General features: G+C 32.1%; 1 protein-coding gene across 2 annotated transcripts in view; it reads left to right on the top strand.

The window, feature by feature from the left end:
* The first annotated feature begins 1,874 nt into the window (after positions 1-1,874).
* The window catches only part of LOC147073837 (uncharacterized), a 776,846-nt gene continuing 751,866 nt past the window's right edge, over positions 1,875-26,854 (top strand). Inside the window, exon 1 of one of the 2 annotated variants that reach the window (XM_085944738.1) lies at positions 1,875-2,689. The gene's annotated coding sequence lies outside the window, so the exon portion shown is untranslated. The remainder of the gene's footprint in view (positions 2,690-26,854) is intronic. The other variant, XM_085944737.1, reaches the window with a different exon arrangement.

Raw genomic sequence — 26,854 nt, 5'->3', positions numbered from 1 at the left:
TAGTTCTACAGTTGTATTTATTAGACACTTGTGTCAAAGTAAAATGACCCTTATTCAAACAACTAAACTAATTCGCCTAGAAAAATAAGCTTTGAATGATGTATGTCTTCTAGGGCGGTAAAATGTAAGTTCATACATCCATGATGAGCTTTCAAAGAGAAGCTCTCAAAAGAACTTGCTCCGGATAGTTTGAATAGAGGGCTCTATTATCACACTGATACGATTGAATTGATCACACTGCTAGGCTAGGTATATGAATGTGTCGTGAGTGTAGTTTATTGATGTACTTAGGTGAAAAGTAAAGCTTCGTTCAAACCAATACATAATAATATGCTCCCGAACAATTAATTTATACGATGGCTTTAAGCAGTACAATTAAAATTGATTGTAGTTTTGACAACGATCTACATATCACAAATTTGCGTGCTTAAATCACTACTTCCGATGAAAAAGTTATTGTTCCCTTTTTAAATAAGTATAGCAACACTCGCTTGTTTGCATCATGTTTCATCTGCAGTGGAAAACAAAAAAACATACCTACTTAATAAGTTTTACATATTTTTATTTACGGATAGATGCATATTAGTATGTCTTTAAAAGTATGATTTTTTGACAGATTTTTTTATCTACTTGAAGATAGATTTTCAAAATAAATTAATGGTGATGACGAAATAGTGTGTGATCCCTAGGCAGACTTGAATGTCTCAAACAGCGGTGTTTTTAGGTACAATTTAATTTTATTTATTTTTACGTAAGTACCGTGAACATTAAAAATTATAAATTTAAGACGTTCACAACACGACATTTAAAAACAAAGCAATTGTAAAGAAGAAATAAATAACATAATAATCATAAAAACAGTATGAAATGTAAAGTAAAAGGTACAAAAATATAAAAAAAATATAAATCATGGAAGCACACCGAATGAGCTAGGTGGACCCTTTTTTAAGAATTTATGAAACAACGTCCACCCTATACTAATCCTCACGCAGGTGGAATATATCAACATCCGAAGCGATTTGGTTGAACAGAGTTATTGCTCTCCCAATTAGAATCACCAATGGCAGGTTAGTTCTGCTCCTCGGGAGAAGAAAAAATTGATGCTTCCCGATCAGAACGACAAACAAGTCAACGTAGTCAAGTACGTGTAGGTCTGAGGCCCTGAATGATTTGGCCTCCTTGTGAACATTTTCCCCGTGCGACAAATGGCCAATGGTTATTACAATACAAAAATAGAAATTATGTGATAGGTTATCAGGATTTTGAATGGTGTTGGAAAGATGTTGGCACTATTCAAGGAGTCTACTGCATCATATGCGTTATGGAAATCCGCCAATGCTCTTAAAAGTTATAATAATATTAGTATTCGTTCCTTCGTTTGTCGCCCTTAATTAAACAACGCATGACCTGCATACCCACACGAGCCGTCACTGGATCGACCCTTAAAAATTAGAGCAAGAAGAAAAACTACCTACTGAAATATTATGTCACCTGATATTATTGTTGTAATCGTTTGGTGGTCTAAATAATTAATACAATAATATCCCTCCGTAAATCAAAACTATAAAGTAGTGACCACAGATCTTCCCCAAATGCATTGGCCAGCGCATGCGTACATATTGTACAAATCCACCACAAACCTGTTTGAAGGAAGAAAGACAGTCGCGAAGAGTGGGGGGAGGCTCACTCTGAAAACTGTCAGATTGGCCCGAGCTCTCAGCCGGTGATGGTGTGTCGCGCGAGTTCATTTCAAAGCGAATCGTCCGCGCGCGATCTTTTTCGACTGTCATTGGTTGTATTATTTCCTCAAATAATTAAATTAGTTTCCAATTCAATCGGAATAAACCTACACATTGACAGCTTATCACGTATAAAAAGTCGTTTTTAAAACAATTCAACAAAAATAAATAAACTTTCTTCATTATAAATTTAAAAAAAACAGTGAATAATTGTATGTGTTTGTTATTGGGATAGGAGTGTTTTGTGATTAATGATAAAATTGATTATTCAGTATCCTATCTACGATTGTACAATTTGTAAAAATATATTATATACTAGCGGTTAATGTATAATAATTAATTAATAAAATATAAGTTATTATCTTGAACCATAAACAGAGTTAAAAGTTTACCGTCGGAACTTTTAAAAAAGCTTCTTTATTTTTGTGCTTTTATGATAGAGAACAAACTAATTGTTTTTATAATTATCGTGTAAAATTATCGTATTTAATAACAAGTGTTTTGATTCGGAAACAGTACTTATAAATAGATGTTTACATTATTGTCATACGAAATGTAACAACACATTCTTATTTTGAATATTGTTGTAAGGAAAAAAATATATTTACATAAGACAGCTACTTGTACAACCGATTTATTTTAAAGCTCGACTCGTAATAAAGCTGATTTTTTTAAATAATAATAATTTACACTTGACTATACGTAGGTACGTGCAGTTGTTAGTTTTACGTCAAGCTTTTCCTCGGTCGTATAAAAAAATAATATTGTGAGTGAAAGAAGTGTTTATTTTGTTTGTTTTGAGTTTTGAGCGAGTACAGATTGAATATTTTTATTTTATTCTTTGCCCGCACATGTGAAGCAAGTGGTCACGAGGATTTTTTTTTACTTCCAATTCTTCGGGCTGGATAAGCAGCTGATGTAAAGAGGAATAACGAAATTCTAAAAAAAAGGTAAGCTCTTTTAATAATAATATAAAAGTTGTACTGTCAAAAATGTCAATGAATCTTTCTTTACACTTTTTGTTGTGATATTTTTTATTTTCATTATCACTCAAAGTTTGTGATCGGGGTTGATTGAAAACCATCCTTATATATAATACAAATAAGTGCAAAGTAGGTAGATATGTAATAATTATTGTAACTTCAATTTCTGAAAATAATAGCCACAACACAACACAAGTCTTGTTCATACTTTGAAAGCAATATTGTAAACTGTTTATAGAACATGATGATTGTTGCATATATTTAAATTAACTACCCATGCAATTAAAAATCTTCAGTTATTGCGGGTTACCCCATTCGAAGATAATCAATAACTAGCCGTATCAACATCGCAATTCAGTGACACGGCCTGGCTATAGTCGGCCTTGATTGAATACAACAGTAGCGAAGGGTGGATGTAGAGTGTAGACTGTTAAGATCCGCCATAAAAAAAGCACATTAAAATTTGTTCGTCATACCATACGTATTTATTTTTATTGAACTAAGACTACAATTTAGAGATGGTGTTGTTTAGTTATTTCAAATCAATTAAACCCTTCCTAACCAAACCATGATAGTTTTGGTATACCTACTTTGGGCGATGCGACAAAATTGTGCATACTTTTTCATTCATAATTATAATATTTTGTTTTTTGTTGGATTAAAAACACATAATATTACACTCATATTGTTGGTTCTTTTTTTAAATTTATTAAGCGCTGCCTAAACCAAACTATAATAGATAGGTAACAAAATATTATTCCATCTATAAAATATCCAAAGTCATGTATGATTTAAATGCATGATTTTAGATATGTACCTATATTTATAGACGAGTATTTTTGTACTATAATTTATTATGGCTTGGTTTTGCAGGCTTTAATTAAATTTAAAAAACTAACCAACATCGTCTATAAATAAATTGTAGTGTTAATTCAATGAAATCAAATACCTGACAATGTTTAGTGTGCACTATTTATGGCTGATCTTAACAGCCTACCTCAACCCTTCGCTACTGTCAATACAAACATTAAACTAATTCATTAAACTTTGTAATATTATAGAATATACGCATAATATACCTACTTAGGTATTGGTACATTTAATGTACGAATACATCTATGTCCTATGATTAAAATACCTACATTGAGGTTAATCAACGGTGACTAAAAAGTTTCAAATATTTCATTCAATAACCATTACGTACTTAACTAAATTTGCATGAAATAAACCGGGAAAATTCTGATTTTAGGCTAAAAGCATTTTGTTATACTATGTATGAGATCAAAGGGAATAAATTTTCCATGAAGACTTCTGAAAACTTGAAGCCTAGGTAGGTATTATGAATATATTTCAGGTTTATGAATATTGAAACATAATTTGGGCATAATTTTTAGTTTATTATTTCTGTTTTTAGGGTTGGATTCCGTAATGAATAATGGAAAGGGCATTTATTTTTCTATTCGTTAGTCTAACTAAGTCTATATTCTAGAAATCCACGCATATGAAATTAGTTTTCTAATTTTATTCAATTTCCGGTTCTTGTCTGTTTCCAGCGGCAAACAAATTTTGAAAATAGCGCATATACTGGATTGTTTGTTAGGTTATCATTCTTGAATTTTTCCGAAGTCGGAAATGAAAATTGCCGCTGTTCCCGCCTAGCTTCCAGTAATCAGACTTTTACCCATTTTCCTTCTAATTTTATCGACGACCTACCTACTTAGTTGTTTTTTTTTTAATTTAATTAAAATATTACATTTTTTGTATTGGTAGGTACTACAAATCCCTGAAGATAGATAAAATCCTCGATAATATGAGTTTTTTTGTTTTCGAATATTGATGGAAAAATGACACCAACTTCGGTAACATTTGAGGGTAATATTGTAATAGTAGTAAGTAAGGCGGGTCTCGTGGTGCAATTGGTAAGGCGCTCGCCTTCCACCCGAGAGTTCCTGGGTTCGATTCCCGGTCATGACAAAAACATTTATGTGTTTTTCTCAAAGCCTGGGTGTTTGTGATTGTTCAAAATTACTAACAACCACCTTGTACGAAAAAGCAAGGACATGGTTATTAATAATTCTAAGAAAAAAAAAAAAAAAAAAAAATAGTAGTAAGTAGATAAAATTCCCTGTTATAGTATGAGAAAGTTTTTGAACAATCATTTATTATCTATATCTATAAAAATATGTTGTAAGTCAGGTACCCAAATACGACTTATTCTCCATGTAATTTGATACTTACTGTTAAAATTAAAAATGTCACGGATGTTTGTAAAATATCACGTCTTATTGACCAAAAATATTGATACCACGTAACAATACGTTATAATCACAGAACAAATTAATAAATATAATTCCCATAAGTTTATCCCATATTCTTCCACACTCGAGATCGGTTGTCTGTTACTCCACACCCGTTAGGTATTTCAGTTTCCATTATTAGTTCCTTGGTTAAAATCCTAAATTCTATTGGACTTTGCGCAAGAGAAATGCCAAAGCGGGACAGCATGTACCTACATTCCAGCTACAATAATGTGCCATTGATAATAATTCGGGTCGAATATAGATTCCTTATTTTCCGTGAATTGTTATATTATAATGTCCAAGAACCTGACAAAATTAACGGCTTGAATAAAGCTTAAGGGGGGACATGCTCGTCGAAGGTCAAAATTGAGTTTTTATTGTATTTTCAAACCATGATCCTGGACACTCCTTAAACGTTGTAGATAATCTATTTATATAATTTTGAAGCCTTATTATCCTTTATAGTTATTTTAAACATTTAATGACTGCATAAAGTATTTTTATTACATAAAATAGTATTCTTTTAAACCTCTCGCTCTAATGTTTCAGAATATAGTCATATTTCGGTACATAACTGTGCAGTGGTGTTAAGATTTTTTGCATTTATTAATTTTTAAACGCATTAATAAAACCATTAGTATAATTTATTACGAGATAATTTTTGTAAAATATTCACGATAAAAAATTATATTGATAATCTCTGTGATCCCAAATTTGACAAGAATTAGGCATTTTATTATTCAAAAAATCGGCAAGATTAACACATTTCAAGATATTTCTAAAGATACTTATTATAAGCTATGTCTTTGACTATTCAAGTGTGATAAACATCTTATGAATAATGATTGCTTTATAATAATTATTGACCTAAGAATAAGGTAGTGTTTTTTTAAAATACGCCATTTCTTTTGTCATTCCCCAGTAGTTAAGCTACAACATACGGCCGTAGCCATAAATTGACAAACTATAATTAAAGTAGGGAGTAAAATGATATTGACGTGCGTGTTTGAACATGTACCGTTTAAAAAAAAAATTAAAAAAAATCGGTTAGGTACATGTTCAAACACGCGCGTTAACATAATTTTACTCCCTATTTTAATTATAGTTTGTCAATTTATGGCTACGGCCGTATGTTGTAGCTTAACCACTGGGGAATGACAAAAGAAATGGCTTATTTTAAAAAAACACTACCTTATTCTTAGGTCAATAATTAATATAAAGCAATCATTATTCATAAGATGTTTATCACACTTGAATGTTCAAAGACATAGCTTATAATAAGTATCTTTAGAATCATCTTCAAATGTGTTAATCTTGCCGATTTTTTGAATAATAAAATGCCTAATTCTTGTCAAATTTGGGATCACAGAGATTATCAATATAATTTTTTATCGTGAATATTTTACAAAAATTATCTCATAATAAATTATACTAATGGTTTTATAAATGCGTTTAAAAATTAATAAATGTAAAAAATCTTAACACCACTGCACAGTTATGTACCGAAATATGACTATATTCTGAAACATTAGAGCGAGAGGTTTAAAAGAATACTATTTTATGTAACTAAAATACTTTATGCAGTCATTAAATGTTTAAAATAACTATAAAGGATAATAAGGCTTCAAAATTTTATAAATAGATTATCTACAACGTTTAAGGAGTGTCCAGGATCATGGTTTGAAAATACAATAAAAACTCAATTTTGACCTTCGACGAGCATGTCCCCCCTTAAAAACAGTTTTTGAAAAAGCTTTAAAAATGTTTTGTTACCTACTTCAGTCTGTTCTCGACGTTGTTGCATTCTCTATAAAATAATAACAATAAAACACTAATTTCTATCATATTAAAAAGTATAAAATATCCGATAAAAATATCAACAAGCCTTAAAATTTCTATTTGTCTGCATTTGAAATATGTACGTAGCTTATTCTGTTGGTTCCATACATCTTAATTCTCTTCTTAGTAGACGAAACACCCAGGTGAATAACATTGACTGGAGCAATGATACCTAATTGAAAATGATGACTGGGGACATTCCTGCAATGCCCTTGAGATATCCGCCAATGACACATTGAGATTAGATTCTCTCTACAATGTACGTGTCGAGATCGGTGTTTGAAATATACATTTATCATACCCACTTAGTTACTAATTTATTTAGCTAATGTAAGTGATAGGTATCAACTCAAAACATACACACCCAATTTATATTGGCTCATAAATCCTCAAATATGTACGTATTGGAATACATTGATTGATATTCAGCGCCCGGAATGGAGCAGAACGCACCGGAGCGCCGTTCCGGTTCGTGGGATTTCCGAGGATGGCGTTCCTGTTCGTAAAAACCTCGAAAATGGCGTACCGGTTCGTAAAATATCCGACTTCCAGCGAGCCGTCTAGTAAAATCCTCAAGCGTCTTACTTAATATTATAACGTTCCGGTTCTTAAATCTTTTTTTTATATACGTGAAGGATAATAATATTTTCTTGAAATACGGAAGAGCGGCATTTTCAGTCTATTTAAGGGGCAGCATATGTCCTAGGGACGCCCCTGATTGTGTTATTACTAAATCAACATATTAAATCAAATCAATCAAACTAAATACATTATTAATTATAAGTAAAAATACAGTGACGTCTCGTGGGGGTAGATGGTACATATGCAGAAAATAGAGACAAAAAAGAAAATAAATATATATTTTTAGAGTAGGTATATTTCGTAAAAATGCGTTGTATTTTCGCCTGCGGCGCTGATAAACGTCGCCTGTCCATATCTTCAGTCAATGTGCATTTTAAATGACTATTTGCATTTTTACTTTAAATTTATTTGCATATCAAAAATTCTGGCAGACGTAATTTTTTGGAAAATTATCGAGTGCTCCGGTTCGTAAAATTTTCTATTTCGAGCACAGATTGATATAATATTTTTCAAGCTATGAACTTTCTTATAAATAACTTGCGATTGTACCCAGCATCACTCGAGGGTTTTTCTTTTGTGGTTGGTGTATTTTTACTGTTCTACGTCGCAACCCTTCTTCAATCATGATTTTCTTTAAAGTTATTTACAAACAAAATAATGCATTCAGTTTCTTTATTCTTAGAATGAAGTCGATTCCTGTCGTCATATTATATTATTATCATCACTTGATTGTAAAATTGTAGATATTATTGACGAATTCTGAATTAAAATCGAAATATTATTTTAAACGTCGAATGTCTTCAAACAATTTTGTTGTTCCGTTACCAATATAAAAAAAAAAAAAAAATGAAGTAAGTACAGACCTACAAACTTATCTGAAGAATGGGATGGGGGAGCCACTGTCGAAAACTTCCCAATCAAGACTCGTAACTGGACAAAATCTTACATTCGAATGGCATTTTCAAAATGGCGTCTTATGGTAATTCGTAGTTCCATTTTTGGCTTTCTTCTGTAAATAGCAATGTATGGGAAAGTTCAAATAATTATATCTTGTGAATAATAACACAAATTTATATTATTGTGTTGATCCTAACTTTGGCCAAAGAATCTGCAGTAAAAATGTCAGCACTCTAGCTAGAGCCTGTCGTTTTGGAAGCTTTGAATTCGGGAAAAACTTTAAATATCTACCTGTTTTATTACTTGCGATTAGTCATCTACAGCCCATTGTGACTCGTCATAACTAGATGAATAATTAATGTCTCAGGTGAGTGTTTGACTTCTAAGTGAATCAGACACTGAAACAATTTCATAGACAGGTAATTCATATTAATACAATATACCTATTACTTTATGTAAGCACTAAACGTGAAATTACCATTTAATTTTTTGTTGATATCGGTTGATATCGCTTTAAAAAAAACATATCAGCTTTGATAAATAAACGTACACTTGAACAAATATTCAGTTACGTAAGTACTATTGATTCACGGCTCGGCAATATAATATGTCATCATCATCAGACAGAATCGATCTACTGCCGGATGAAGGCTTCCCCTAGTTAATTTCAATGTTATCGGTCCCTAATTCTTCGCTGCCGCGTACATTCACCGGACATGGTCTATGCAGTCGGTTTTAGGGCGTCACTGTATTCATTTAGTGCCCTTTGGGTAGTATTGTATGACGGCTATTATCCAGAGATTCTTTCAAAATAATCATAATTTATTTTATTTATTTGAGGTTTTCTATTTAAATACAGCAATCGAAATGCTATTTTGCATTTCACAAGAGTTTCTTAATTTTAAATACACATGTTAATGTAATGTTATACCTATATACTTATAAAATACTTAAAAATGTATGGAACATGACTTCATCGCTGGTGCAGTATCACTGAATATGAATTGTTAAGATGGATTCAATCATATAATTTCTTCTTATTGTGCCATCCCCTAGCGGAGTTGGGCCACCATTAAGTCGATCTTAGATTTGTCATCTGCTACCCGGAACAGTTCAGTGAAACTGCACTCGTACCAATCATCACGGAGGTTATTAAGCCACACAATGCGGCGCCGTCCTCTGCTACGCTTACCATTGATCTTTCCCTGAATGACTTTTGTCCTCTCACAGTGTGAACGAGGTGCTGTAGTTTCCTGGTTTTTGTACTACGCAGAACTTTTCGGTCCTTTCCCATTCGATTGAGAACATTCCAAGGAATTTTGAGGATGCGTCTTTACAGCCACATCTATCTCTAAAGCTTCAACTCTTCGTGACATCTTTTGGTTTAGTGTCCATACTTCCATACCATAGAAAAGAATTGAGAGAACATAACAACGTACCATACGCAATCTCAGACCTAGGATAAGGTCTCGATTACTAAGGAGGCATCTCATTTTGAGAAAGGCACTCCTTGCGATCTCAATTTTAATTTTTATTTCCTGAGACTGGTCCCATTTTTCATTGACCCATGTACCTAAATATTTATTATGGGTCACACGTTTATATAAGCATAGGTATAATTAGTATTGCTGAAAAATATTTTAAAAAAATGTCAGGAATCTTCGTCTTATGATGCAAGTTCACGTTTTATTCTATTCTGTTATTATTTTATTAAGACTAGTGATAACGGTGATTACATTGCTGGAATACGGCAAGTATTATATAGACAGTCCACATCACAAGGGCGTCTCCATACTCCAGCCTTATTAATTACCCACCTTAGGTAAGAGTATATAACTTTAATTCGGTAATAAATAGTCGGCATGGCCACACTGGCGCGAGCAGCGGGGCGCAAACTTTTTTACGGGGGAATTAATTAACTGGCCCAACCTGGCAATCATTAATCTAATAAACGGGCGTAAATGTCCATCGATCATCGATCGCTGGGATTTATCTATGCAACGTCTCAACTGCACAACGTATTGCATCGAATGTAAAACAATAATTAACAACATATATAATTGGTAGGGATAGTAAATTGAAGTACCCACTACAAGAAATAATATTATGAGCACTTTTTATTTGATTGTGATTCTATAACGATTGTGGTGTGCTTTATTTCATAATTACAGTAAAAAATATATTTCCTGCTTTAACAGAATTGAATGTAGGTATTGCTTGAAAATAAATTTGATAATGAATTGACGGTTATTTGCGATACCTAAGTAATTATTACCTGATTCTTTTTTAAAATTAGTATTAACCAGTGGCTGGCATAGAGACCTGTGGGTCTATTCTATGCTTATCGACCGCTAAAGTGATAAAGTGAAAAATATTATCAAACTTAGGGTAGGTTTGTATCAAAATATTAGCACTTATTGTAACAATTACACGAAGCCGGTTTTTATTGTTGCAATAAGTGCTATATTTTAACAGCACCTATCTTGCTGCTGTTAAAATATCGCACTTATTGCAACAATAAAAACCGGCTTCGTGTAATTGTTACAATAAGTGCTAATATTTTGATACAACCCTACCCTAAGTTTGATACTATTTATCAATTTAGTGTTCGATAAGTATAGAATAGACCCACTGGAAGCCCGAGGCACTGATTGATTTTGAGGCTCTCTATTTTATTATACTAATTTATTATAGATATTGATCGAATGATCAAAGCAGAGCCGGTTTGATTTTATTTAAAATTGGAGCGTTTTTAGCAATTTTGCGGCGAAAACCAATAACATAGTCCTCGATTTCAAATATTTTTTCAGTTCTCTTCTTTTCTTTAATAATAATTTTTCCTGTCAATTCTTGGCGGATATACAATGGATTAATACAATAAAACACACTATCTTATACTAGTACCATTTATTTTTATTTTGATATTAATTAGAAACGGATGATACCGGTTATGACTGATATTAAAATAAGTGGAACTTGTACTGCATAGTGTGTTTCATTTTATTAATTATTTCAGATACCTGAAGGGTAGTTGACATTTGCGAATACGAACGAGAGAATGAATAATCTGGAATGCCCTGTCAATAAGCTAAACAAAAACAAATCATTTCCGTAACCGCTTAGGTATACATATTATTATTATATAATTATTATTACATAAAAAAGTGCTTTGTCAAATAATGTGTAATAATTAATTAGTACCGAAATAAATTGGTGTGTTTGTAAATAAATATTATGTCAACTTTCTTTCTGTTAACCGCAAAGTACCAAAAGGCCCAGTATCACTGCTTATCACAAAACAAAATTAATTTTTAAAGAATCTGTAGAATATTGCTCAAATGAAATGCTTTTCGTGTGGACTCTTCCGTTAGGTTGTTGCGTTCGGATTGCGTCTATCACGATCTTTGAATCGAAATGCCGATCCGTGTAATTGAATCTTGGAAAATGTATACAGAAGTTAAGCATAAAACGAAGATTCTTTGGTACGCAGGTAGTACTTGGTTCCTCACATACATACGTACGTTGTATTTTGTGCGACAAATTGTCACCGCGATACAATGATCACATTACCGATGGCGACCGACACGGCGAATGGTACATTTAATTGCACGAAGACAAAAAGCAATGTATACTTCCACCATCACTGAACTCAACCAAGCTTCACGATAGATAGGCACGTACATACTATTCGCGAAGACTCCTCACTAAATGGTTACCTTTAATAGGTACTAATATAACGATACATTGAAAAATATTGCTTTTAATAGTTTTATTTTACATATACCCAGTGAACATTGCAAATTAATAATTCAAGACGTTTACAACATGACATTTAGAAACAAAGAAATATTATTAAAACAATATTAAGTATATAAAAGTTATTAAACAGTAGAGAAGTGTAAATACAAAAAAAAATATAAATTAATACAAGGAAGTATACACCGAATGGGCTAAACAGACCCTATTTTAAGAATTTACAAAACAATGCCCACCTATACTCATCTTCACGCAGGTGGAATATGTTAATATCCAAAGTGATTTAGTTGAACTAGTTACTGCTACGTATTGCCCTCCTAATTGACATTACCAATGGCAAGTTATAAGTATATCATTTATGTTTTAATTTAAATCATTGATCACGAGCGATATATATATATATAATATAATATATACATGTGTCGCTAATTGAACAAGATGTTGCTTTCGAATTTTATGGAATTATCAAAGATTATCCTTTGATACTTTGATAGTAGATTTTTATGAAATTCGACAAAAATCTATCGGGAAATTATCAAAGCAACTTGAAATTGCAAAGAAGCATTTTATGAATGACAACTAAATCACATTGACGAATATGACGTGTTGCAGTCGATACGAGTTTATATGTGCGACGTGGCTTACGTCCCTTTAGCAAGATTAAGATAAACTTAAACACTTGTTAAAGAATGCAATTTTCAATAGTTGGTACGTCTGTATCATAACTAGGCATTTTAGTTTGTCACGTCAATGGAACGTTTCAATCTTTGGGCAACAGTCGACTGGGTTTTTCATATTTGGGTTTTATGGCGGTGTGGGGCATTTGGATCACATATTTAAAATATTTTATATTTCCGAAACGAAGCAGCGCCACTTTTACTATTAATAAAATAATGTGAAAAGTGCATTAGCAAACTAATCAAGGACTCAGTAAATAGATTTTTTGTTTGTTTCAATATGTCTGGCGTAGAAATCAATTAAAAGTGGAGACATGCCGAGCATACTTTTTTGTAATGTTGATTTCCAAAGCACCAATTTTTCATGAATGCCTACACTTTGTCTTTTTAAATCAGTGAATGCATTAGTAGTCCTTGCACTGATTTATTCACTCATTTTTTTTTAATTTCAACCAAATATACAAGTTTAACAACAAAATTATCGTTCCTAAACGAATTTGCCTCAAATTTCAACATTATGATTTTACCCTTTTACTTATTTTTTTCACGAGATAGCCAGCGCGCTTCACAATAGTATAAAAATGAGGTATTATAAAATTAGTCTCCATATTTTCAGACAGGTTTGCAAACAACCTTTTATAGGACTGTTTTTTGCGTAGTTTATGACTAGTGGTCGTTTCATAAACTATGCATTTGCAAACTGCAAACATGTGGCTATATTAATAATTGTGTTAAACTTCGCGCCTCCCTTTGCAACACTCCGCGCCACCCAGGGAGGCGCGCCCCAGTTTGGAAATCGCTGATTTAGATAGTGATCACTATTTTTCAAAACGTACGTAGGTATAGATAGATACTTCATATTATTTTTATTCTCAAGTATGAAAAAAAACTAGCTTATAATCGCTCATATCTCAAAATTATTAATACAATAAAAAGTATTTTGCATTACACTAATTTACATAGTTACCAACCTAATTATGGTTAAACGTGAGCAACAATGTTGTGGCACTTTTTTTAAACATCGATTTGTCATTATGTCAACGAACCTTCTCATTTTTTTCAATTCATCTAAGATAATAGTTTATTTCACTACAGATGATGGATGTGATTAAAATATATATAGCTATATTGCATTTAAATAGTTGTCCCACAAGTATGATACGCACATATTTGATTATCGATTTAAAAATGCAAATAAATAATATTCGTCTTCTAAAGTGTTTCCCAAACTATGTTCAGCAGTGCGTAAATAGGTGTTTTGCGAATTTATCAGAAGAGTTTGTGTAAAACACATACAGGTCCAATCAAATACTGAAAAGAACGGTTTCTTCACATAAGTTAATCAGTTAATCTTAAATTATATAAGTATTTCTACAATATCAGTGGCGGTTTTTCGACAGTAGACAAGACAGTAGACGAGACAGTAGCTTAGTTAGAAATTATGAAAATATTTAAAATTGCGTTTTTTTCACAATCTCAGTACAAAGCAATATACTTACGTAAATATTCTTTAAAACTGCCATATTTACGTTTTAAACAAGACGGCAAGATTACAATTTTATTCAGTGGAAGATTTTCAGCATTTATTATAATGGAACATCTTAATTAAGAAACATGCAATAATTAATTTATTTAATAATTGTCATTTTTTGTGGAATGACATAAGCAACGTTAATTAAAATAAAATGTTTAAAATTTCTTTCGCATAATTGATTGCTGACCAGGACCGGTTTCGTCCATCTTAATTAGCATTGTCAACTTACATAATAATAATATGCTATTACCGTTAATTAATTTTTGTGGAATGACATAAACAATGTTAATTGAATTAAAATGTTTAATATTTCTTTTACATAAATTATTGCCGACCAGGACCGGTTTCGTCCGCTTTAAATAACATTGTCAACTTACACAATAATGTCCTATTACCGCTTATTACTTGCCATGTATAAGTAGGTACATAAGTATAATATGCACGTTATTTAAACAATTAGACATGTATGAAAACATTAAAATAAGTTGCCTAACCACAAAATTCTAAGAATAATAATGGTTCAGTATAAATTTAATATAAATAATAATATGCAGTTCCCATAGGCACAGTAAGTGTTATGTTATCTAAGGCAGTGTTGTGTTTTTCAACCGGTGATCCGCAGAAATTCAAATCGTTCACATATGCTAAAAATTCCAATACAATTTTCAAAACCGGTGCACTTGCAAGTGTTTACGTTTTATGTGACGAAATCAACAACGATCGGACGTTATTATACGTTACAAATAATATTTTTGATTTCTGCATTAGTGGTCCACAAAACGTTTCTACTATTTTCAGTGGTCTGTATGTGTGAAAGGTTGAGAAGGCCTTGAAGGCAGGGGTAGAGGGCGATTTGGAATAATTAAAATATATGCGTTTAAAATACCTACATTGACTAAAGTAAAAGTGTTACGTAATTGAGTTCCGTTATTAATGATATAATAAACAATGTTTTTAGTTCATTTAACTACTTCGGAGTTGGTACCATAACTTTGTTTTGTGTTATTTAAAAGATAATCTATAAAATATAACATACCATTGCTCTATTTTCGTCGACTGTTCTACATGAAAATGTCACTAGGGTTTCCTGAACACACAAAATCAATAAAAAAAATAGTTTTTTTTTTACATCAAACGTCCAGGCAGCCAATTAATAAAACACAAAAAATAACAATCTACAGAACTTGTTAGGTACACCGAAGGCGCCTATTCGATTTTTAAATTGGTTTTTGACCCGTTATACGTCAGACAAACCTTCACAGTAAGTAAGTACCTACTTTGGCATTTGAATGTATTAAAAATAATACATATTATAATAGTGAGTATTCATATACCTACCTACATCGAAGAAGAGTTTCAAGATAAATAATTGCATTTATATAATCTCATTTAACCATTTCTCATATATTTTACATAAAAAAATGATAATATACCCAAAGATAAATGAGTTATTCAATTATATTTTGTTTCAATTAAATTGTTTTATTTCAACTCACTTGTACAATTAAAACTTAAATACGTTCACACGACTCCATTCGCTTTTCGCCATAATGGGCGTGTATTTTTTTAATATTGTGCTAAAATGATATTTTTTTATCATTCTGCTGTAGATTTTTAGATTGAGTATGTCAAAAGCAAAAAGGTTTCTCTCCATCGTCTCACATACATCTTTTGAGGTGGTTTGAAGTACTTATATTATATTAAAAGCTGTATTAGTTACATTATATAGTGATGTTACTGCCAAAAGTTGGTAAGTCTCGAAATCATTTTATGGAGTAATTGAAATTTGAAGTTTGAATAACGGTAATTTTTTTTCTAGTATACATATTTATACCTAGATGTATAATCTACTGTTTTCTCTAAATAAATTATCGACTTACCAAATTTTGGCAGCAATACAACTATATTATGTACTTAACTAATACGACTTATAATATAGGTAATAATAATTAATTTAGTAAGTAGTTGTCTTCATTTGAAGATTATCGATAGTGGCTGCAGTGCATTACAAAAATTGAGAGTAGCCATTTTGCTTCTAATATACTCAATTAGCATGTGTTTTAGTATTTGTGTGTGTAGACATACATTAATAAAATAGTAGGTAACTGAATATTTATCTGGTATGTAAAGTGTTAAACATTTTAGGATATGCAAATTATTTATACTTTAGGCGAGTTACATACGTCTGCCTTGTAATTAATATTATTTAAATTAATGAATGTTAACATCCATCGCCGGTATAATTAATTCGCAATAAATATATAAAATATATAACTTAAGTGTATTAGTTTAATTCTTGTTTAAATTCGATTAAGATAAATTATACAATAATTAATGCATATGTATAAGGCATCGATACACCTACACAAAAATAGCTGAATATTAGACTTATTAAATACATGCTATCATAAGTATGGCAATTCGTGTACCTACCTACACAAAAATATCAAGTTTTTCATGGTTTTCATATATTTGTTTGCATGCATCACTCGCGGAAAGGGTTGTAGGGTTGAAATGAAAATGGACCAGAACATCTCGCAATGCAAAACATGTGACAAAGTCGATACCATGTACCTACAAATAAAACACCTCTAGGACAGTGTTTCCCAACCGCCGGTCCGCAAATAGTAGTCGAACATTAGGTCAACTAACAGAATCAGTCACGGAGAATAAGTATTATTATAATATAGAATAAAATAATATGTAATGGTCACAAAAATTTGGTGGATGCAAAAAGCATAATAAATCAAATTAAACTAGATCAAATATTTGGTACAGCTGTAAAAAAAGTATTGGAGAGTTATTGAAAATGGTTAAAAAATAAAAACACATAAGATGTAATCATAAGAAAAATAGAAAAATAATACAGAAAAACATAAAAAAGTACTTACCTACTTATATAGAGTAGACAGGTAATATATGAAAAAAATGAATGTAAAAAATACTAGATAAAATAATAGATTTTGGAGCAAATTAATTTGAAAGAGGCAATTGAACAAAACAGATTCACTCGATCACTGTGAAGATTCAAAGTTCTGCAGAGTCGAGCCACCGGACAATAATAACAATAATTGTAACCTAGATTGGTTTTATATGTATGAATGTATAGAAGTGAGAAAATGTGACAGTGAATATTGATTCTGGGTACATTAAATTTAATGTAAGATAGTAGTTTTGGGGAATCTGAATGATTATTAATTATTGTGAAGATAAAAATAAGGTCAGAAATAGTAAGCTGTGTTTCTGAAGTTTGTATATTGAAATGGGTAAGTGAATATGATATGATAACCGCTGAAAATTCAATAATTGGATTTTAAAATTCTAAGCATCGTCATTCAAATAAACATTTTAGGACAATGGTTCAAAACTTTGATCATTTTTCCGGTGAGAAAATGAGGATCCTCGCAAATGCAATCTATAGATTAATAAGCCCTACACGGAAAACGTCAATTCACGCGCAGTTAATACTCGATAAAAACAAAACCTAATCAGGTTGTCGCTTGATGCTACGCTGGTGTCCAGACATGAAATACAAACATTGTCTCAATTTTGGATATCACTGGAAGAAGAACATTATCCGTCTGTAAATTACAAAGCCATTCAATATTACAAATATTACATATTATTGCATATTACTTACATGTTACATATTATTACATATAACAGTTAATATTCAATATTACAAACCCATTCAAGTTTTTGTTCGACAATATAAATTTATTAAAGAAATAGAGACAGAGTCGGAAAGAGAAAGTTGTAGTACATATTAATTTATCAATCAATTAAAATTCTTGCTGCGCTGAAGTCTACTCTATCGTAATTACCAATACACTAATATGTATTGCATTCTGCATTCAAACTTTTTTTTTTCCGACCATGTCCGATCCTAATAGGATCATATGGGCCTCCACAGAGTAGAGGTTTGTATTAAAAGATTTTGTTTTTTTTACGAGAAATGGATGTCAGTCACTTGCTCAACCTATTAGGTCCATACCCTGACTCACACACAAATTTAAAAACAATATGTGTACTTGCCAGACCCAGGATTCGAACCTGGGACCCACGGCGTGATAATCCAACGCTCAAGCTGTGCGGCCACCGTGGGTTCTTTACACTTAATTAACTCAAATCTAATAAGTTATTATATTCTATTATATTCATATTCTATTTATTCACTGCACATGCAATTAACTAGTAAATACGCTACCTAGTTCATATTTGAAATTGATTAGCTTTTCCTGTGTGAAATCATATTAGCTTTCATTTCGAAATGAACAGTGCATTTGGTTTTTTTCACAATTTAATGTTTCATGTGGATTTTGTGATATTTCGCACAGTTAGACGATTTTCCACCATCGCAATTTTTCTCAAACGAAGCTTCATTAAAATTGTATGTCTAATGTTTTTATAAGTAGGAACCTACGTGGAATCATATCATTGTCATAAATACGTCATTAGAGTTGTTTTTTTTATCTATTACATCGTCCCCTTGTTTTTAAAAATGACATGACAAAGGAATACGTTTTAAATTGCGTATCTATTTAATCACCACCTGAATGTTGAAACCATACGTCGTTATAAAAATCCAACTATGCCCTTTAAACTTTAAAATGACTCAAACGGAAAAAAATAAGTACATATTACTTAAGTAATTGGAAATAAATTTCTAGTACTTAAGTAATAGAAGAAAATGGCAACCTCTAACCTGAACCTATAAGCCTATTCAGTAATTTTCTAAAATACAAACACGTGAAAGAGAAGATGAGAAATTATCATAAAGGTATACGTTTTACTCATCGATACTTAAAAATAATATGCTGTCTAAAAATACGGATTTGCCATTGTGGCCATAAAACTCTAGTTACTTGGAATATTTTGTTTTTGTAAAAGCCTCGTAATTATTATAATTAAATTAATATCTCAAATCCATTCTAATATCACAAGATTTTATTTTAATATATATGGTTTTGAGGTCTTTCCAAAGTTGCGTATTTTCAATGATATCTTTTATGTAGGTGTGTATATTTTATTATCATTATTGATGTAATTAAAATTTACGAAGAGAAACTTTACGTGGCTGGGACATGTATTCGGGATGTCACCAGAGAGTGCAACACTTTGTACCGTTGTTGCACAGTCTTAGGCGTGACAGGGTGAAAGAAAAAGAAGAAGAATTTAAATTATTAGCGAGTGCATGGATATTAACAAATAATAAATGGAGAATTTCTGAGTCCATCTATGAATCAAACTCTAATGTTTAAGTATTAGGTAAGTACATTGATACTATAATTGTAAAAGATAAGGTTGCCATTATTCAGGCAAGTTGAAAATGCTTCGTTGTTTGAAATTAACTTGGTCCAAGATGTTTTTTAATTGGAATGTTTCTCAGGGTTTTTCGTGCATAGTGCGTATATTTTTCATCGCAAAATAGGATACATACTTAATTATTAATACTATATTTAAAAGGTTATGACTTTAAGTACATATTCAAAGTTGTTGATTGAATTCATTTTGCCATTATGGCAATTCTTGCTCTGGGCAACCCTGCGTGGTATAGAGATGATATTGTGACGTCGAATCGTTACTAAAATTACCTGTCGTCTGTTGACACGACGCAGATGATTGATCGTTAAAATGAAAAAAAAATAGAATTCCATACAAAAATAATTTAAACTTTAAACATTATCATATTAACAAGACGTGTGGGTAAAGAACGTATCTATCTACCACCTACTTACAATATATCGATAGCTATTGAATCGTATAGAAAGATTATTTCTATAGACCACCACTCATGTTTACTAACTACTGAACACTGTAAAAGAATATTTTTAATTACAAATTATTACTTGAAATAGTTAATTATAAGTTATTTATTTATTTATTTGATTGTATATAATATATTATGCTACTGTCAGTGATATTCCACTGTCAGTAGCAGTGATTTACTACTTACAGTCCAGTTCAGGCCTGGGCAAACTACTATTTAAATTTAAACGAAGTATTTCTGTGGGGCCCGCGAGTTTTTTTTTATTTATTTCTGAACAAATTTGACATTTTTCTACAATTATAATTAAATAAAATTTGAATATACATGAATTGCACCGTCGAGAAGAAGTCTGCAAATTTTACAACACTCTTAATTCGAACAAATTCGAACAGCTTAAAAATTCTGCTCGAAAAATCTAATATATAAAAATTAATATTTGTGTGTTTGTTTGTTCGTATTTAATGCGCAGCCATACCGTTCATCCGATTGCGATAAAACTTTGTAAACTTATTGCTTGCACTTGCGGGAAGAGTATAGGCTATACTAATATATAAAAATGAATGTCTGTCTGTCTGTGTGTCTGTCCCGTATGCGTTCCTATACCATTCATCCGATTGCAATGAAATTTTGGTAAGTGGTTGTATGCATACCCATAAAGGTTTCTGAATTAGAAAAATCATCATCTTCTTCTTCTTCTTCATTCTATCTTCTTTTATTCGTATGGTTCCTATACCATTCATCCGATTGCAATGACATTTTGGCAAGTGGTTGTATGCATACCCATGAAGGTTTCTAAATTAGAAAAATCATCATCTTCTTCTTCTTCTTCATTCTATCTTCTTTTATTCGTATGGTCCCTATACCATTCATCCGATTGCGATGAAACCTTCATCAGTTATTGTGGTAACACCCGCAATGGTTTTTGAATTAGTACAACCATCTTCTTCTTCTTCTTCTTCTTCTATTCTATATTCTTCTATTCGTATGCGTTCCTATTCCATTCATCCGATTGCAATAAATTTTTCGTCAGTAATTGTGCCAACACCCGCAAAGGTTTCTGAATTAGTACAACTATCTTCTTCTTCTTCTTCATTCTATCTTCTTTTATTCGTATGGTCCCTATACCATTCATCCGATTGCAATGAAACCTTCATCAGTTGTTGTGGTAACACCCGCAATGGTTTTTTAATAAGTACAACCATCTTCTTCTTCTTCTTTTTCTTCTATTCTATATTCTTCTATTCGTATGCGTTCCTATTCCATTCATCCGATTGCAATAAAATTTTCGTTAGTAATTGTGCCTACACCCGCGAAGGTTTCTGAATTAGTACAACCATCTTCTTCTTCTTCTTCTTCATTCTATCTTCTTTTATTCGTATGGTCCCTACACCATTTATCCGATTGCGATGAAACCTTCGTCAGTTGTTGTGGTAACACCCGCAATGGTTTTTGAATTAGTACAACTATCTTCTTCTTCTTCTTCTTCTATTCTATATTCTTCTATTCGTATGCGTTTCTATTCCATTCATCCGATTGCAACAAATTTTTCGTCAGTAATTGTGCCAACACCCGCGAAGGTTTCTGAATTGGTACAACCATCTTCTTCTTCTATTCTATCTTCTATTCGTATGCGTTCCTATACCATTCATCCGATTGCAATGAAATTTTGATCAACTGTTGTGCTCACGCCGCAAAGGTCTCTGAATTGTTACAACTATTTTCTTTTTTCTTCTATTCTATCTTCTTCTATTTGTATGCGTTCTTATACCATTCATCCGATTGCGATGAAATTTTGACCAGTTGTTGTGAGCACGCCCGCGAAGAGTTCTGAATTAGTACAACCATCTTCTTCTTCTTCTATTCGTATGCGTTCCTATACCATTCATCCGATTGCAATGAAACTTTGGTGAGTTGTCGTGCGCACGCCTGCGAAGGTTTCTGAATTAGTACAACCATCATCTTCTTCTTCTATTCGAATGCGTACTTACACCATTCATCCGATTGCAATGAAACTTTGGTGAGTTGTCGTGCGCATGCCCACGAAGATTTCTGAATTAGAAAATCATCTTCTACTTCTATTTGTATGCGTTCCTATACCATTAATCCGATTGCAATGAAACTTTGGTGAGTTGTCATGCGCATGCCCACGAAGGTTTCTGAATTAGAAAATCATCTTCTTCTACTATTCGTATGCGTTCCTATACCATTCATCCGATTGCGATGAAACTTTTGTCAGTTGTGTGCGGTTTCTAAATTATTATTATATAACATACAAAGTTTGTTGTTTGTTTGTTCCATCCAATTTTGATTTTTTTTTACTACATATTTATAACATTAATAACGTTTTCATATTTTGGATTCGATTTTAATTTAGTGTTCTTATGTTTGACCTTTACTCCTATTATAATTATTTTCATATTGCCATATTGTATAACACAGATATTTTAATATTAAAGAAATAATTACCTCTTACTATTTTTCAAATATCTAAGATAAATATAACCACGAAGCGACCCCGTGCGAAGCCGAGTAATTCAGCTAGTGTTTGATATTTTTTGATCATCCTACATACATTTTTTTATAAAATTATTTTTTGCTTTGTTTTTTTTCTCTACCTTATTTTTTCTATGGTTGATTTACTTATACTTTTTATTCTAATCTCATGTTGTGAACGTCTTGAATTATTAATTTGTTATTTGCTCAACGTGGTTTTTTTTAAATAAATGAATAAATAAATATGTGAAAAAATAGTCAGCTGAATGCAGAATTACTATTCTAACTTGCATTTGATTTTTTTTACGAGATAATTCTTTGAAACAACGTACAGAAATAATTTATTATTTTTATGGATAATATGCATCATATTTTAGTAGGAGTTTTACATGCACTGTTTATAAATAAAAAATATACCTAGCTGAAGTAGGTAGCCTGTTTCATAAACTTCTGCAAAATATTTCAAATGTTAGTTAGAATAGTTCTGCATTCAGCTAACGAAACATTTTCAATTATGAATATCAAAAAAAACTCTTTACGATCAAGCATCACCGATGAACATTTACAAGCAGTTTTAAGAATCTAAACTACAAAATTAACATCTAAAATTAAAAAATGTTGAAAGCGTTAAACAGTTTCATTCTTCTCATTAAATTGGTGGGTATTAGAGAATCATTTATTTTTTATGTTGAAATTCCTTTTTCATGATAGTCAACAATGTATCTCTAAAAATAGTATTTTACTTGCGGCCCGCCGTTCATTTTATATTCTTGATGTGGCCCTTCATCCAAAAAGTTTGGCCAGACTTGACTTACACTCTCTCATTAACTGAAACAACCCTACTTATTATAATTTGGCTGAAGACATTCAAGTGTCGCAAATTAAACAAAATTAATTGTCTTTTACCACCACAAAATTCTGTCAAAATATTAAATTTCTATAAGTTTTTCTGTAAGAAGAACTACACCTCAATTTTTAAACGACTTTTACTTTTGGAAATAAAATGGTAATTGCTTTTCCTTCAAAATATGAATGAAATCATAATTTCATATCCCCAAAATCAACGTTAAAGTAGGTATTAAGTAAATTTTGTATAATATGTAGGTAGGTACCCGTTATGACCAGAATTTACACCCGGGACCCTCCCATCGCTAGTTATCCGCACTACCCAGTCAATACTACTTGACGGTGGGCAACTAACTATAAGTTAAAATAGCAAATATGTAACAAGGTAGAAATCTTTCGAGTTACGCCGTTATTGCATTTGTCGAGCGGCGTGCCTAATATTATATACATAATATAACCACCAACAAGGGTATCCCTCGTTATTTTGACACAGGACACCCCAGATTGATACCAAGGGTGAAAATAATCAAGATTGATAGCTTCTTGACCGGTATCTATTGCGCACATTCAAAATTAGATAAGTTACTTCATCCCTTTTGCGTGAATTTTGTTCCTTGTTAAAATATATTATATGTATTAATTTATTCACAGGATATGGCGTTTAAGTACTTAGTGGTAATTCATGATAAATCATAAAATAATGTGTATCGCTTGGTATTCACCACATATTAAATGTATTTTATGATACCTGTTTCGTTCACATTGTTAACTTTATCAATTAGACGTTTTAAATACCGATTGAGTACCTCTATATACTTAACTCAAACGTAAATTTAGTATTCATATTTAATTTATTTTCTATTTAGGTAGGTATACGAGGCTTATTTTTTAAGTTAAATTTTGTCTTGGTTCCGATTCTCTAAGCACTTTCCCATCGTATATTCATAAACTCTCAACTACATTTGTCGGTAAAATACATAGATGTATTAAAAATAGTATTAAACCGGAAGTGGATTGCAAAGTCAATTATATTCATATTCCACCTTATTTATATTTTTCGACCAATTTTAAACATGTTTTTATATTACTTTTAATAACTTTGAAGTAACTACATTTTTTATAAGGGAAGAGAAAATATTCGGTTTGTAATCCTGAATTAGGTAAGTTATGTGATTGGCGGTTTTTTTGTGATTATTTAAAAATGGCGGAATATATTGGTAGGTACCCGACTTTGAAAACACTTTTTATAAATACATTATTTTACATATCATGTACATTTGTATTTATTGGGTACTTTTATGATAATAATTATATGTACACAGTAGTATTCAGTAATATTGGGACTAAAAAATAATTAAAATCGGTTTGTATGTGAAAATATTTTTATACATATAACAGAATTTATATGTAGTTACCTAAGCAAAATATCTTAATATCATAATTAATAGCATCATGTTATATTTAAACCGCAAATTATCGCTTTCTTAGGGAAGAGATCAATGGTCCAACCATTGATATACTACTGGATGAATCATATGCTTCTTAAAATGACGCCCGATTTTCAGCGACTCGGCCTTTGTTAAAACTTACTGAGTAAGCCCGGTCTAGCTTGCATCTTACTCTAACTAATAGTCAGCGCATGACGACTTGCTCTGTCTGTTTTGCGTTGCAGACACCCTTAGGTTCACTATTCCAAGAACGCAAATTTAGTTTTACAGCCAGGGCAATACGGGTGAAATTCGGGAATCCATGTTAACGGTCTTAACGCATTATACCTACAAGGAAATATTATAAGACGATATTTGTTATATCTGATGTGGTACGTTTTTAAAATGACACTTGTATGGGAACTGCTCATCTAGTAGTATATCAATGGGTCCAACGCTTTTCAGTGGACTGTAATATGATGAATGGTTCAGATGCTGGGGGGGGGGTATATCAAGGATGTCAGGCACTGACCTTTAATGATGATGAGGCTGGCTCCGTGTTTTGGTTGTCACTCACTCGCACTGCCACTCTCGCGCGTTACTGTTTATTAAGTCACCCTGTGCGCAGCTATTTACGGTCAGAACCAGTACACTTAAATGACGTTTAATGTTTTATATGTTATATGTGTTTATAAGCACAAGGTTGCAGAATGCCTGCCTCTTAATGGTGAGCCTGGCAAGGATAATTATATCAGGTGGGTGTGATATTTATATTGCATTAATAAAAAATATTATTTTATATTGTCTACAAATTCAATCTGAAATAAACTGTAAAAAGGCTAAAATACTCTCGGCGAAACGCTAGAGCGAGTCGATGAAGAACGTGTCACCCGGTATCAATTCTCTGCCAGATGATATTTGAATACATGTTCACGGCTATAATGCGTGCGTACAATTTACCGGAGACGGTCTGATGCGCGATACTAGGCCATGATATAACAATATATTATTTTTTATGTAGAAGAAGAATATCATCATCATCATCATCATCAGCCTGAATCTATCCACTGCTGGATGAAGGCCTCTTCAAGTTGCTTCCACTTCTCTCGGTCCTGTGCATTGCGTTGCCACGTACTTCCGCAGAACTTTATCATTTCATCGATCCAGCGGCCTCTAGGTCTACCTTGTGGACGTTTTGTACTTCTTGGATACCACTGGATGACTAGATTTGTCCAACGATTGTCTCTTCTTCGAGCTATGTGTCCAGCCCATCTCCATTTAAGGCTTTTAATAAACTCTATTACATCGCAAACCCTTGTCTGCTTCCTTATCCACTCATTCCTCTTTTTGTCCTTTCGCGTTATGCCCAGCATGCACCTCTCCATACCACGTTGTGCTACTCTAAGTTTCTGGATCTCTCTTTTACTTAGGGTCCATGTTTCACACGCATATGTCATCACGGGAAGCACACACTGGTTGAACACTTTGCGCTTTAGGCACAGTGGAAGGTCACTTTTGAAGACATTATTCAGGCGGCCAAAAGCACTCCAGCCTAGCTTTACTCTGCGAACAATTTCATCAAATATACATCCATCTATAGATACTTGTTGTCCCAGATAGATGTAGCTTTTCACCTGTTCGAGCTGAGTGCCATTGATGAGGATCTCTTTTTGGCCTGCAAAGCAGTTGAACATGACTTTCGTCTTTGTTACATTTATTTTCAAACCTACTTTGTTGCTTACTTCAGCGAGTTCCTGCATTCTGCTTTGGAGGTCTTCTGAGTCTTGCGAGAAAATTACTATGTCATCGGCAAAGCGCAGATGACTCAGGTATTCTCCATTTATGGGGATCCCTTTGTCATTCCAGTCAAGTTGCCTGAATAAGTCTTCAAGGGTAGCTGTAAATAGTTTAGGTGAGATTGTATCACCTTGTCGGACTCCTTTGCTGATAGGAAATCTGCGCGATGGTTTATGGAGATTTACAGATGCTGTTGCGCTACTGTATATATTAT

This window comes from Rhyacophila brunnea, unplaced genomic scaffold, assembly GCF_057557595.1.
Source record: "Rhyacophila brunnea isolate RB1 unplaced genomic scaffold, BYU_Rbru_1.0 scaffold_17, whole genome shotgun sequence".
Lineage (NCBI taxonomy): Eukaryota > Metazoa > Arthropoda > Insecta > Trichoptera > Rhyacophilidae > Rhyacophila > Rhyacophila brunnea.
The sequence above is the reverse complement of the archived record's forward strand: the minus strand, read 5'-3'. Positions and strand labels throughout refer to the sequence as shown.